Raw genomic sequence first — 16,791 nt, 5'->3', positions numbered from 1 at the left:
TTTTCTCTAAAGGGATCATTCTAATAACGCTGCCCACTGCCCGTCACCCATGCAAAGTAGAGGCTTCTGACAAGTGAGCTGTTACATTGGGCATAACTTGGGTTAACAACAACTTCAGCAGATCCTCCGGAATAAGACCCGGGTCTTGTGCTCCATATTGGAGTAATCTGAGAGTTTTACTTATCGCCAGATGGATTGCTGTTTGTATTGACTTATTCAATTTCACAAGCCATACCTGGAGGCTACTACAGGCAACCAAGCATTAACCTATTCTATCTATTTTGTCTACATTAGCAGTTACTATGGGCAACCATTAATTAATACTGTATTTTTCTGCAAGTACTTTTGAGCCTACTTAGGGCATTATATATAAATAATATCACAAGACAACTGGAAGTTCTTCCACTCTGACTGTGCAAATTGTTAGTTTCTCTAACGTCCTAGTGGATGCTGGGAACTCTGTAAGGACCATGGGGAATAGCGGGCTCCGAAGGAGGCTGGGCACTCTAGAAAGATTTAGGACTACCTGGTGTGCACTGGCTCCTCCCACTATGACCCTCCTCCAAGCCTCAGTTAGATTTCGTGCCCGGCCGAGGTTGGATGCACACTAGGGGCTCTCCTGAGCCCTTAGAAAGAAAGTATAATTTTAGGTTTTTTATTTTCAGTGAGACCTGCTGGCAACAGGCTCACTGCAGCGAGGGACTAAGGGGAGAAGAAGCGAACTCGCCTGCTTGCAGCCGGATTGGGCTTCTTAGGCTACTGGACACCATTAGCTCCAGAGGGATCGACCGCAGGCCCAGTCCCTGGTGTTCGGTCCCGGAGCCGCGCCGCCGTCCCCCTTACAGAGCCAGAAGCAAGAAGAGGTCCGGAAAATCGGCGGCAGAAGACATCAGTCTTCACCAAGGTAGCGCACAGCACTGCAGCTGTGCGCCATTGCTCCTCATGCACACTTCACACTCCGGTCACTGAGGGTGCAGGGCGCTTGGGGGAAGGGCGCCCTGAGCTGCAATAAAAACACCTTGGCTGGCAAAAATACCACAATATATAGCCCTAGAGGCTATATATGTGGTAAATTCCCCTGCCAGAATCCAGAAAAAAGCGGGAGAATAGGTCGCGGAAAAGGGGCGGAGCTATCTCCCTCAGAAACACTGGCGCCATTTCTCCTTCACAGATCCGCTGGAAGGAAGCTCCCTGGCTCTCCCCTGCAGTCTACGCTTCAGAACAGGGTAAAAACAGAGAGGGGGGGGCACTAAATTTGGGCGCAATACATATATAATATAAAAAGCAGCTATAGGGGACATAACTTAGTCCCTGCATTATATAGCGCTCTGGTGTGTGCTGGCATACTCTCACTCTGTCCCCCCAAAGGGCTTTTGTGGGTCCTGTCCTCATTCGGAGCATTCCTTGTGTGTGTGCGGTGTGTCGGTACGGCTGTGTCGACATGTTTGATGAGGATAATGCTTTGGAGGCGGAGCAGATGCCTTTAGAAGGGATGTCACCCCCGGCGGGGCAGACACCTGAGTGGATGGGCTTATGGAAAGTTATGAGTGCACGTATAGACTCCTTATATAAGAAAATCGACGACATGCCAAATGTGGGACAGCCGACTTCTCAGCTCGTGCCTGCCCAGGCGTCGCATGGGCCGTCAGGGGCTCTAAAACGCCCGCTACCTCAAGCAGACCCAGATGTCGACACGGATACTGACACCAGTGTCGACGACGATGAGTCAAACCTGATGCCCACTAAGGCCATTCACTGTATGATTGAGGCAATGAAAGAGGTGTTAAACATTTCTGATATAACTACTGGTACCACTAAAAAGGGTATTATGTTTGGAGAGAAAAAACTACCTGTAGTTTTTCCCCCATCAGATGAATTAAATGAAGTGTGTGAAGAAGCGTGGGCTTTCCCTGATAAAAAATTGGTAATTCCTAAGAAGGTACTAATGGCGTTCCCTTTCCCGCCAGAGGATAGGTCACGTTGGGAAACACCCCCTAGAGTGGATAAAGCGCTCACACGTTTGTCTAAAAAGGTGGCACTACCGTCTCCGGATACGGCCGCCCTCAAGGAACCTGCTGATAGAAAGCAGGAGGCGATCCTGAAGTCTGTATATACACACACAGGCATTATACTTAGGCCAGCTATTGCGTCAGCTTGGATGTGCAGTGCTGCCGCTGCGTGGTCAGATAAACTGTCAGAAAATATTGACACATTAGACAGAGACACGATCCTGTTAACCATAGACCATATAAAAGACTCAGTCTTATATATGAGAGATGCACAAAGGGAAATCTGCCGATTGGCATCTAAAGTAAGTGCATTGTCCATTTCTGCTAGGAGAGGCTTATGGACTCGCCAGTGGACAGGAGATGCAGATTCAAAAAAGCACATGGAAGTGTTACCATATAAGGGTGAGGAATTATTTGGGGATGGTCTCTCGGACCTAGTTTCCACAGCAACGTCTGGGAAGTCAGCATTTTTACCCCATGTCCCCTCACAGCCTAAGAAGGCGCCGTTTTATCAGGTTCAGTCCTTTCGGACCCAGAAAAACAGGCGTGGAAAAGGCGGGTCCTTTCTGTCCAGAGGCAGAGGTAGGGGAAAAAGACTGCAACAAACAGCAGGTTCCCAGGAGCAAAAGTCCTCCCCCGCTTCTTCTTCCAAGTCCGCCGCATGACGGTGGGGCTCCACAGGCGGAGCCAGGTACGGTGGGGGGCCGCCTCAAGAATTTCAGCGATCAGTGGGCTCGCTCACAGGTGGATCCCTGGATCCTTCAAATAGTATCTCAGGGGTACAAACTGGAATTCGAGGCGTCTCCACCCCACCGGTTCCTAAAATCTGCCTTGCCGATTGCTCCCTCAGACAGGGAGGCGGTGCTAGCGGCAATTCACAAGCTGTATTCCCAGCAGGTGATAATCAAGGTACCCCTACTTCAACAAGGCCGGGGTTACTATTCCACACTATTTGTGGTACCGAAACCGGACGGTTCGATGAGACCCATTTTAAATTTGAAATCCTTGAACACATACATAAAAAAATTCAAGTTCAAGATGGAATCGCTCAGGGCGGTTATTGCGAGCCTGGACGAGGGGGATTACATGGTATCCCTGGACATCAAGGATGCTTACTTGCATGTCCCCATTTACCATCCTCACCAGGAGTACCTCAGATTTGTGGTACAGGATTGCCATTACCAATTCCAGACGCTGCCGTTTGGACTGTCCACGGCACCGAGGGTATTTACCAAGGTGATGGCGGAAATGATGATACTCCTTCGAAAAAAAGGGAGTTTTAATTATCCCGTACTTGGACGATCTCCTAATAAAAGCGAGGTCCAAGGAACAGTTGTTGGTGGGAGTAGCACTATCTCAGGAGGTGCTGCACCAGCACGGCTGGATTCTGAATATCCCAAAGTCACAGCTGGTTCCGACGACACGACTACTGTTCCTGGGTATGATTCTGGATACAGTCCAGAAAAAAGTGTTTCTCCCGATGGGAGAAAGCAAGGGAGTTGTCATCTCTAGTCAGAGACCTCCTGAAACCAAAACAGGTATCAGTGCATCGCTGCACGCGGGTCCTGGGAAAGATGGTCGCTTCTTACGAAGCAATTCCCTTCGGCAGGTTCCATGCCAGAATCTTTCAGTGGGACCTGTTGGACCAGTGGTCCGGATCGCATCTTCAGATGCATCGCTTGATAACCCTGTCTCCAAGAACCAGGGTGTCGCTACTGTGGTGGCTGCAGAGTGCCCATCTTCTAGAGGGCCGCAGGTTCGGCATACAGGACTGGGTCCTGGTGACCACGGATGGCAGCCTTCGAGGCTGGGGGGCAGTCACACAGGGAAGAAACTTCCAAGGACTATGGTCGAGTCAGGAGACTTCCCTTCACATAAATATTCTGGAACTAAGGGCCATCTACAATGCCCTAAGTCAAGCAAAATCCCTGCTCCTACACCAGCCGGTGCTGATCCAGTCAGACAACATCACGGCAGTCGCCCATGTAAATCGACAGGGCGGCACAAGAAGCAGGATGGCGATGGCGGAAGCCACAAGAATTCTCCGATGGGCGGAGAATCATGTACTAGCACTGTCAGCAGTGTTCATTCCGGGAGTGGACAACTGGGAAGCAGACTTCCTCAGCAGACACGACCTCCACCCGGGAGAGTGGGGACTTCATCCAGAAGTTTTCCAGATGCTGGTAAACCGTTGGGAAAAACCACAGGTGGACATGATGGCGTCCCGCCTCAACAAAAAGTTAAAAAGATATTGCGCCAGGTCAAGGGACCCTCAGGCGATAGCTGTGGACGCTCTAGTGACACCGTGGGTGTACCAGTTGGTTTATGTGTTCCCTCCTCTGCCTCTCATACCAAAGGTATTGAGAATAATAAGAAAGCGAGGAGTAAACACCATTCTCGTGGTTCCGGATTGGCCAAGACGAGCGTGGTACCCGGAACTTCAAGAGATGCTCTCAGAGGACCCGTGGCCTCTACCGCTCAGACAGGACCTGCTACAACAGGGGCCCTGTCTGTTCCAAGACTTACCGCGGCTGCGTTTGACGGCATGGCGGTTGAACACCGGATCCTAAAGGAAAAGGGTATTCCGGAAGAAGTCATTCCTACGCTTATTAAGGCCAGGAAAGATGTTACGGCAAAGCATTGTCACCGCATATGGCGGAAATATGTTGCATGGTGCGAGGCCAAAAAGGCCCCAACAGAGGAATTTCAACTAGGTCGATTTCTGCATTTCCTGCAAGCAGGAGTGAATATGGGCCTAAAACTAGGCTCCATTAAAGTACAGATCTCGGCTCTGTCGATTTTCTTTCAAAAAGAACAAGCTTCAGTACCTGAAGTTCAGACATTTGTGAAAGGAGTGCTGCATATTCAGCCCCCATTTGTGCCTCCTGTGGCACCTTGGGATCTCAACGTGATGTCGAGTTTCTTAAAATCACATTGGTTTGAGCCACTAAAAACCGTGGATCTGAAATATCTCACGTGGAAAGTGGTCATGTTATTGGCCTTGGCTTCAGCCAGGCGAGTGTCAGAATTGGCGGCTTTATCATGTAAAAGCCCTTATCTGATTTTCCATATGGATAGGGCAGAATTGAGGACTCGTCCCCAGTTTCTCCCTAAGGTGGTGTCAGCGTTTCACCTGAACCAGCCTATTGTGGTGCCTGCGGCTACTAAGGATTTGGAGGACTCCAAGTTGCTAGACGTTGTCAGGGCCCTGAAAATATATGTTTCCAGGACGGCTGGAGTCAGAAAATCTGACTCGCTGTTTATCCTGTATGCACCCAACAAGCTGGGTGCTCCTGCTTCTAAGCAGTCTATTGCTCGCTGGATTTGTACTACAATTCAGCTTGCACATTCTGTGGCAGGTATGCCACAGCCAAAATCTGTAAATGCCCATTCCACAAGGAAGGTGGGCTCATCTTGGGCGGCTGCCCGAGGCGTCTCGGCTTTACAACTTTGCCGAGCAGCTACTTGGTCAGGGGCAAACACATTTGCAAAATTCTACAAATTTGATACCCTGGCTGAGGAGGACCTGGAGTTCTTTCATTCGGTGCTACAGAGTCATCCGCACTCTCCCGCCCGTTTGGGAGCTTTGGTATAATCCCCATGGTCCTTACGGAGTTCCCAGCATCCACTAGGACGTTAGAGAAAATAAGAATTTACTCACCGGTAATTCTATTTCTCGTAGTCCATAGTGGATGCTGGGCGCCCATCCCAAGTGCGGATTGTCTGCAATACTTGTAAATAGTTATTGTTAACTAAAGGGTTATTGTTGAGCCATCTGTTGAGAGGCTCAGTTGTTTTTCATACTGTCAAACTGGATATAGTATCACGAGTTGTACGGTGTGATTGGTGTGGCTGGTAAGAGTCTTACCCGGGATTCTAAATCCTTCCTTATTATGTCTGCTCGTCCGGGCACGGTGTCCTAACTGAGGCTTGGAGGAGGGTCATAGTGGGAGGAGCCAGTGCACACCAGGTAGTCCTAAATCTTTCTAGAGTGCCCAGCCTCCTTCGGAGCCCGCTATTCCCCATGGTCCTTACGGAGTTCCCAGCATCCACTACGGACTACGAGAAATAGAATTACCGGTGAGTAAATTCTTATTTTATATCTGCCTACATTGTAACAACTGACTTTCATTGCCACAGTGTTTTATTTTGAAATCAGTTTGGCTCTTAAAGCATTATTACTTATCATGTACTGTTTATTATATGCATGCTTTAGGTTCCAATTGACTTGAAAAATAGTTTTATTAGTATTTTATTTTTAATTGTATCATTTACATTGGTACATTTTATATTTAATCTAGTTGCGCTCCCAGTCTTTTCTTTTCTTTTCTTTCTTTCTCTGCAGAGGTTAGGCACCCCTTTCTGTTGAGCTGCTTCCAGATTCTAATCCTAATCGGACTGAAAATGGAAGCGCCTAGTATTCCTTTCTACCTTTGTTCTTTTAAACAGGTTTATGCACCATTTGATGCCCCACCCATGTTGTGGCTCCACTGACAATGGCCCTCATTCCGAGTTGTTCGCTCGCTAGCTGCTTTTAGCAGCATTGCACACGCTAGGCCGCCGCCCTCTGGGAGTGTATCTTATCATAGCAGAATTGCGACTGAAAGATTAGCAGAATTGCTACTAAATAATTCTTAGCAGTTTCTGAGTAGCTCCGGACCTACTCACAGATTGCGATCAGCTCAGTCCGTTTATTTCCTGGTTGGACATCACAAACATGCCCTGCGTTCGGCCAGCCACTCCCCCATTTCTCCAGACACTCCCGTGTTTTTCCCTGACATTCCTGCGTTTTTTAGCAAACGCCGGGAAAACGCTGAGTTGCCGCCCAGAAACGCCCCTTTCCTGTCAATCATTTACCAAACAGCAGTGCGACTGAAAAGCGCCGCAGAAGCCACAGCAAAACTGCTAAGTTTTGTGTTAAATAACTAAGCGCATGCACCCTGCATGCCTTGCGCATGCGCAATTTGCAACAAATCGGAGCATAGTGAAAATCGGCAACGAGCGAACAACTCGGAATGACCCCCAAAATCCATAGCGAGGGGCATCAAAATCTATATTCACCTACCAAAAAAATTACGCTCGGGCCGACACTGTCTGTATTTCATTAAAAATGTATAAATGTAACTTGAATACTAGCATGTAGTACTGCAGCATGAACTACAGCCCACACCCTCTCTTTACACTCTCTTGTAAGAAGTAGCACTGTAAAACACAAGCGAGGTACTTACTGTACTTGCAATCCAAAACATGAAGTATCCATTTTTGTGATCCTAGATCTGGGCATGCTGGAAAGACCCAAGCTGGAATTTAGTTCTACTGGGAAATTCAAAGTGATCCATGCAGGGACACGGTCTAACTTGAAACCCCAAAGTTTCGGTGTGATTGGTTATCAGCAAAACTGCTCATTTCTAATAATAATAAAAAAAAATAAATAAAAAAAAATAGTGTCCATTCTAACAAATCAGAATAATTTTATTAGAAATATTGTCTCTGCTCTACAGCTTCAGTACTGGGACCTCTGTGCATTCAACTGTGTATGATGATGCAATCACAGGCAGAGACACCCCCCCAAAAGGGTGGCAGTACACCGTTGTGTGACTCACCACCTTTTTGTACTTCCCAAAATCGCTTACTGACTGTCAGTAATCAAACTAGGTCCAAAGTCACACTGCAAACACCATCACAAGACCATTGTGATGAATGCGCGTTGGGACTAAGGTGCATATGCAGTACAACAATAATCACTCAACTGTTTCAGCTATCATATGCAAATCCAGGAATGCAACAACAACATCAGCACTCCACAACTACAGACTGATAAGGCCATGGCTGTCATCAGAAATTGTGGGGCCCGGGACTGATAAAATAGACAGGGCCCCTCCCTCCCCCCAAAAAATTCTGCCACACTGATCCTCCCCTGTCTGATGTCATACATTGTGATGTTACATAAACAGTGGATGGAGTATTGCAGATCTACAGGAATGGTTCACAGAGAGCTGATGCACAGATAAGGCTTGTTTTAAGAAGTCCTTCCTGCGCATCAGCCTGCTGTTGATTCATAGACTGGTTGGTATTGGCGGTTGGAGCAAGGGGTGTGCCCCCCTTCTCTGTAAGGTCCCAGGACACCAGTCCCCACAGTTCCCCCCTGATGGCTGCCCTGGATAAGGCTATAAAGAACACCTACATCCACTGTCATCACTGAATTTCAGAAGTAAATATCATATTAGCATCGCCTCTCATTTCGTCAATGATAAAGCACAGTGTGCATTAAGTAGGTTGATTATTTGTTATGGGTGTATGATATTTCACAGCTACTGCAGCAATTAATTACCAATCCATCACATAAAAATTCTTGTAGATGAAGCTTGAAACAGCAGTTATTTGCAACAAAAATTAATTTTTTAATTAAATCGAAATAAACCCTTTTTCTTTATAAATGAAGATGATTTTTTACTTCATTTACCGAAAAATGATTAGTCATCGTACTTTCAATTCATTTTTTTAGCACATTGATATACTGTATATAAACTGTAAACTAAAATCACATCTGCAAAAATTCAACTGCAAAACTACAACTATCTTTGAACAGAGTATATTTGGGTGATGTAACCAGGAACGTGCAGTCAGGGAAGACAGTGGAGGCAGTGCCTCCCCTGACATTAATGAGTAAAATAATACAAGGAAGATACTTATGACATATTCTGTGTCATAAGTAACTTCGTTATATTATTTTAACCATTGTAAGATATGGAAGTAGCAGGTTAGGAGGCACTGATAACAGTGCCTCCCATTGTGAATGGGACGGAGGAGAAAGCGAGGGGATGGGGGTGGCCAAGCACTGGGCTATATAAGCCCACAGCAAATCGACGAGGAAGCCGCACTGATAGAAGTGATAGGGCCAAATGTGATTGGACAGCGGATCCAGGGCTGGATCCGCTGGTCCAGTCACCCATAAGCAGGAAAATGAGTGCTCACCTCCCTCTGCGTGTCCGCTTCCTGGTCAGCCACAGTCAGACCCTCCGTGGGTGACGTTGAGCAGAGCCGCTGTCAGACCTGCTCCCTCCGCCAGCAACAGCAGGAGCAGTTGGAGGCCGGAAATCACTCAGCCGAGGTTTGTCTCTCTCTCTCTCTCTCTCTCTCTTTCTCTCTTCTGTTTCCAAACTCCTGAATGCATACTCCTGAGTGTATAGGTAAGTAAGTCTGCCAAAGAACAAATTGTGTGCCCTCTCTCCTCTACAGGTACCCCTATTGGATTCTACTGGACAAGTGGACGTGACCAACTTGGGATGTAGGTAAGTATGTGTGAGTGTGTAAGTGTGTTTTAATAAATATATACTTTCATGGTGTGTGTGTTGGGTTTTTATTTGGGTATTTTTGTTGTTGTAGAACTACAGGTACCAGCGACGCTGTTATTTCCCTGCATGCTGGTACTTGAGGTTCTCCAAGTACCAGCAAGCAGGGGAGGCTTACTGGGCCTTGTAGTATTCTTTTTTTACACAAACAAAGGCTATCAGCCTTGGGCTTTACCCCTGGTCCTTGGGTGCCGGGATTGGGACCCCTTGATTTAAGGGGTCCCCACTCCTCCAGGGAACCCACGGCCAGGGGTGACTAGTTGGGGTGGGGGTAATACCACGGCCGCAGGGACCAATGTAAAAGTGTAACCCGGCTGTGGCATTATCTCCCTGGCTGTTGGAGCCCGGTGCTGGTTTTGAAAATATGGGGGACCCCTACTTCTTTTGTCCCCCGTATTTTTGGAACCAGGACTGGACTAAGAGCCCAGTGCTGGTTGTCTAAATACCGGGGGAACCCCTGTCCAATTTTTTCCACAGTATTTAAACAACCACGACCGGCTCAAAGAGTCCAAGGCTGGTTATACTTAGGAGGTTGGACCCCACGCATTTCTTTTTTAAAATTTTTACCAATTCACAGCTTTTTCCACAGAAAAGCATGCACGGATCTCGCTGATCCGTGCATGACTATCACAACACAGCAGCAAAAAGCAGATCTATTTGAAAGCTCAATTTTTTTTACAAATTCTATGCTTTTGCGGTAGTACTTGTCTTCTATTAACCTAATAAATGCCGCATCCACGGTGCTATTAAGTTTATGGAAGCCCTGGACCACAAAATTGCATTCATGTCCTTTGCATTCATCCCTTCCCAGTCCCAAACACTAATTTTTATTTTTTTTCTATGAAAATGTACAATATATCACAAGTATAATGAGCAGGCAGGCAGCGGGCATTGGCGACAGTTGCGGTAGGAGTCATCAGCAGGATTCAGCGGACATTATGGCTGCAGTGCCTCACCAGCCACTGACCTCACCGCATGCCACTGGATGTAACAACATTAGATAACAAATCATAACATTAGATAACAAATATACATGCTTTATGTAAGCACTGGTTAATGTTAAAGGGTAAAAGAAAGCTTGCATATGCTCACATATATTTTATATATATATATATATATATATATATTATATCAAGAATAAGGAGAGCGCACCGGTGAATGATAATAAAAGGTAACACTTTACTATGTAAATATCCACGTACATGAAAGTTAAAATTGATGCACTTACAGCTCCTGACGAAGTCCCATAGTGACAAAACGCGTTGGGCGTGGCTTGCATCCGTAGACGAAGTCGGTCTCCAGTCTGGAACAGAGCAGACGATCTCTCCGTGAAAAATACTCCACCAGCAGAAGGTTCAGCCCGAGGCGGCAGTTATCGGAGGACTGGCTAAGTGCATCAATTTTAACTTTCATGTACGTGGATATTTACATAGTAAAGTGTTACCTTTTATTATCATTCACCGGTGCGCTCTCCTTATTCTTGATATTATTTAGAAATCCCTTACTCCTGGCAGGAGTGGATGAGCAGGCACCACATGAGCAAACAAACTCTGGACTAACCGCAGTGTGCGCGGATCTAAATTCTACATATATATATATATATATATATATATATATGGTGCGGGGGGATGAGGTATTTGCAAGCGACCAAAGGTGTCTAATCAATAATGAAAAAAACCAGGTGCTATAAAATTATATAATTTAATTTTAAAAAGACAAAGCACTATAAAGGGGTAATATGTGAAATAATAACAATATTAAAATGCAGCCTAGTCAAGAAATATTAGATGAAAAAAGAAGCAAGAGGCTAAGCTAAAAAAAGTCAGAGATACATATGCCAAAATTCATAAAAGAGTACATAAAAACACAGAGAATCGGGTGTAAAATGCACAGGATAAAACATAAAAAAGGGGGGAGAGGTAGCTTATCTTAAGAGGTTGAGGTAAAATCAGAGAAGCACCCAACGCGTTTCGTCCCTCATGGACTTCATCAAGGGGTGGTGAAAGGCTAGAGACAGAACATATTTATACCTCATAACTGGGGGAAGTACTGTTGACATCACTTCCTGTTTGTTAATTAATGCAATGCATATATATACAAATAAATATGAAAATAGTGCAATGGAGAACACTACTAATGTGTTCCTTAATCAAAACGAGACATGCTGGTGCTGAGAAGCATAAAAAATGGGTAGATCTGTCTACTTCCGGTCCGGACTGTGTGGATCATGACATCCGCCCCACGTCCGCCCCGCTTCCGCCGGCTTTAGATCCGTTCTGCGCATGCGCCGGTTGGGCACAGTGCGGTGGCGATGTCCATTTGTTGTCATTTACGAGAGCGGCGGCCATCTTTTTGGTTGTCCAAACGGACAAGCAATCTCAGTCCTGCCGCGGGTAAAGTTCATGTGCTGAGGTCTGTGTGAAACTTCAAAGGTTGAGGATGCGTCCATAAGTCTTAGGGGTCATTTGCATGCAGGTGGTACGGCTCCCCGAGGGGTATATGAAAAGGAAAAATAAACAGATGGGGATAGTGAACCAGTCTTAAAAAGTTACATGACAACAAGTAGAGTGTAGAATACAACTAAAAATAGAAATGAAATTGAAAATAAAAATAAAAATAAAATTAAAAATAAAATAAAACTGAAAATAAAATAAAAATGAAATAAAGATAAAAATGAAAATAACACACTCAGGTGAGGAAATCATCACAAGCAACTACATAAAGAAGGTGGATATGAACAGTTATGTTCACTACAGGAGTAACCACCGTCAACAATGGAAGGACAACACCCCCCTTTCCCAATTCACTAGAATAGCACGGAATTGCAAGAAGACAGAGGACAGAGATCAACAACTTGAAGTGTACAAAGGAAAATTTTAGGAAAAGGGGTACCCGACCCGACTCCTAGAAGAAGCCACCATCAAGGCTAAAGCTATAGAAAGAAGAGACCTTCTAAAGTACAAACACAAGGACACCAAGGAGGACACAGTCAAATTCATCACTACATACAGCAGACATGAGAACCTTATTAAGGATGTCCTCAAGAAACACTGGAACATACTCCTTATGGACCCTATATTGAAGAACTACCTCACTAAGGAGCTGTTAGGTTCCTGGTGCTCAGAACAAGGGAGATGTTCATGAAGTGAGTCCAGAGCACCAGGACATAACGCTGGGAAAGGGGAATGGAAAGGGAATAGCCCCTGGCGCCCTAACTCTGTTGTCTCACCCGTGCTGTCAGAAATCCCTTGCGAGACTATGGTTTCTTGAGCCCTTGGCAGCCGCGTTTGAAGGGCGGATTATGTCTGCCCAACTCCGATGCCCCCCGGTCTTAGTGAGAGACAAAGGGAAATCCGAGACAGGATGATAACAAGAGGCCCTCTAACTAAGCAAACAGGCCAGGGGCTACAAGCTAACTAAAAACCTAAAGTATGTGCGGAGAAACCGCCAAAGGAAAAGAACAACAGAGGAAATGCTGATCACACGCCGACACAATACCTTTGTGTACCGGCGGTGACAGCATAAGCAGAACCCTCTGCAAAACACCAGGGACAGAAACAATAATGGAATACAGCGGCCTAGGCCAACGGACGCGGCAGAGCCGCCACTCACGGAACCGGTACGAATACTGGCAAACGGACAGGAACCCTCAATGATGCCGACACACACTCTCAGAACTGGAGGACAGGCAGAATCCCAAACGACAGACCGGTGGACACCAGGAAACCAGGAACTTGACCAGGGATAGGCAAAGCCACTGGACATCAGGGCAGGAACGCCTCACAGCAGGACACGGGCTCAGACACAGGAATCGACACAGGGACTGACACAGGAATCAACACAGGAAGCAGCTAGTCAGATACTGCTATACAGGAGCTCAGGGACTGGCAGGAACCAGCACAGACTTCAAGCAGACTGAAAACCAAGAAATATCACCAGCATCTGTGAATTGCAGTCAGCCAGCATATAACAGAGAGGCCTAATTAATAATCCCATGCAGCTGCCCTGTTGCATGACTCTAAACTGACAAGATGCAATTAGCAGCCAGGTGAGGCTGAACACATGGGAACAAGCTGCAATTACACAGACTCACCAGCGGCAGCAGACAAGAGTATTCTAAAACAGAGCAACGGGAAATCCTGGCATGCAAGACAACTTTATAAACATAAAATAGGAATGAACCACTACCTGTGGTTCATAACAGGAGCCTAAAATGGTCTTTCGCAAATCTCGGAGTCTAAAAGACCTAATAGCCCCAAGTATGTTGAAAGATCCAGAAGCCGGAAGCATTATGCCTAAATGTGTAGGAAGCTTCAAATGTGGTCGGTGTAACATATGTAGATACCTCCATCCGAATAGGAGGTCTTTCCACAATACTAAAACTCAAAAGGAATATCGGATTAAACAATTCATTAATTGCAATACCTCATCGGTGATATACCTTCTGGAGTGTCCATGTAAATTAAAGTACATTGGGAAAACCAAGAGACCCCTTAAAATACGCATCCAGGAACACATTAGGAATATTAAGAACAAAGTCCTCACCCATGCAGTTTCCAAACACTTTCATCTTTTCCACAATTCGGATCCAGAGACGCTAACATACAAAGGCATTGAACTGGTAGCGCTAGGAGACAGAAGAGGAGACCTTTCGAATCTTCTTTCCAGGAGGGAGATGTATTGGATATACGAACTTAATACGCTTCATCCGGATGGCTTCAACGAAGGATATGAGATAGCACCCTTCCTGTGATGTAAGCTATTCCTACCCTCACTTTTTACTCCTGCCTCCCTCAACTTCTTTTGCCGCACGAACACCACTACTTTACATTTGGGCCGACCTTAGAAATTGGTCAGTAACTCGAACTGGTCAGTACCTGGATGGGAGACCCCCAGGGAATACCAGTTGCGCAGTGAACAAGTTGGTAACTGCCACACCTGACAGGGCACCAATACGCTGTAACTCATATTCTCTCTCACTAATAGCTTTTATACTCCTCAGTCTACCTCACCAGGTTTTTCCATGATTGCATCTCTCTTGGTCCTTGGTTATTTCCAGTGTTATCCATTGAACTGAGATTACCTGTCTCTAACCCAGCTCTAAACATTACAACCATACCTCCTTGGGGATGCCCAACACCGTCCGATCTTGGAAGCTAAGCAAGGCTGGGCCCGGTCAGTACAAGGATGGGAGACCTCCTTGGGAGACCGGGTGTTGTAAATCCAGAGGCGCTAAGGGAACATATCGACATATCTCAGTAAATTATGGATGATGCCTGGTCCTTAGTACACATGGACCCACTTCCCCACGTTTACCTAAGCACTACCCACTGCTCTCACGGTTTCTCGCAGTATTGTTTCCACTTAGTTCCATACAGCTCAATATACTTATATCTTTTTATATCTTTTTGTATAACATCCACATTGTATCCCATAGTGGCACTATCCATCTAATTATCATCAGTCTACATCTTTTGTTATGCCGTTTAATTTTTATATTTATTTTCATTTTCATTTTCATTTTTATCTTTATTTTTATTTTTATTTATTTTTATTTTTATTTCCATTTTTGTTTTTATTTATTTTTTTCATCCTATTTTTATTTTTATTTTTGATTTTCATTTTATTTTTATTTTCATTTTTATCTTTATTTCATTTTTATTTTATTTTCAGTTTTATTTTATTTTTAATTTTATTTTTATTTTTATTTTTATTTTTATTTTCATTTCTATTTTTAGTTGTATTCTACACTCTACTTGTTGTCATGTAACTTTTTAAGACTGGTTCACTATCCCCATCTGTTTATTTTTCCTATTCATATACCCCTCGGGGAGCCGTACCACCTGCATGCAAATGACCCCTAAGACTTATGGACGCATCCTCAACCTTTGAAGTTTCACACAGACCTCAGCACATGAACTTTACCCGCGGCAGGACTGAGATTGCTTGTCCGTTTGGACAACCAAAAAGATGGCCGCCACTCTCGTAAATGACAACAAATGGACATCGCCACCGCACTGTGCCCAACCGGCGCATGCGCAGAACGGATCTAAAGCCGCCGGAAGCGGGGCGGAAGTGGGGCGGAAGTGGGGCGGACGTGGGGCGGATGTCATGATCCACACAGTCCGGACCGGAAGTAGACGGATCTACCCGTTTTTTATGCTTCTCAGCACCAGCATGTCTCGTTTTGATTAAGGAACACATTAGTAGTGTTCTCCATTGCACTATTTTCATATTTATTTGTATATATATGCACTTTGAATATATGTTAACATTGCATTAATTAACAAACAGGAAGTGATGTCAACAGTACTTCCCCCAGTTATGAGGTATAAATATGTTCTGTCTCTAGCCTTTCACCACCCCTTGATGAAGTCCATGAGGGACGAAACGCGTTGGGTGCTACTCTGATTTTACCTCAACCTCTTAAGATAAGCTACCTCTCCCCCCTTTTTTATGTTTTATCCTGTGCATTTTACACCCGATTCTCTGTGTTTTTATGTACTCTTTTATGAATTTTGGCATATGTGTCTCTGACTTTTTTTAGCTTAGCCTCTTGCTTCTTTTTTCATCTAATATTTCTTGACTAGGCTGCATTTTAATATTATTATTATTTCACGTATTACCCCTTTATAGTGCTTTGTCTTTTTAAAATTAAATTATATAATTTTATAGCACCTGGTTTTTTTCATTATTGATTAGACACCTTTGGTCGCTTGCAAATACCTCATCCCCCCGCACCACTTTCTAACTAGTAGGCATATATACCAGTGCCTACATATACTTTTGAGGTTTTTAAGCTGACGCCCTAAAATTTTTAAGGGAGTGTCCACCAGGTTATGTTCTGTTAATTACTACGGAACGTATTTTTCCCGTACTGTCGTATATACCCTAAATACTACATCTGTGGCGCGCTAGCTTCTTTTGTACACACATATATTTATATATATATATATATAAACCATAGTTGTGGCAGCACTCCTCAATCCCAGTGATTACTTGCATGGTGCCCTCCTAGGTACCTCAATGGCTTTAAGGTCCAAAATAGCAAACGAACGGGCGGCACTCAGAAATAATGACATGCAACAAGCAGGATAAAGCAACGTTTCGAAGTGTATTACTTCTTCGTCAGGATAACACAGACAGTATAAAACATACCTTATATAAGCTCACCACAGCGTGTCAAATAGCTCCAGCACAGGACGCGAGTGCAGACGCCCACAAATGACGTCATCACCGCTCGACGCATAACCGGGGCAACTGTAAGCAAATTTTAGACAAGATCAGTCGAACACTGATCCGTGAAACAAAACATACAGACATTTACAATAATAAGTGCACTTTAAAAACAGACTGCAGCGACTGAAAACAGAGTAACTGCTACCAAGCATTGGTATTAGATTACAGGAAAGATTGGTAATAAATACATA

The 16,791-nt window shown here is 45.0% G+C and overlaps 1 pseudogene; it reads left to right on the top strand.

Annotated features, from left to right (window-relative positions):
- The first annotated feature begins 14,466 nt into the window (after nt 1-14,466).
- Nucleotides 14,467-14,585, top strand: LOC134937266 (5S ribosomal RNA; annotated as a pseudogene).
- Nucleotides 14,586-16,791: the final 2,206 nt, after the last annotated feature.

Source organism: Pseudophryne corroboree, chromosome 6 (assembly GCF_028390025.1).
Source record: "Pseudophryne corroboree isolate aPseCor3 chromosome 6, aPseCor3.hap2, whole genome shotgun sequence".
NCBI lineage: Eukaryota > Metazoa > Chordata > Amphibia > Anura > Myobatrachidae > Pseudophryne > Pseudophryne corroboree.
The sequence above is the reverse complement of the archived record's forward strand: the minus strand, read 5'-3'. Positions and strand labels throughout refer to the sequence as shown.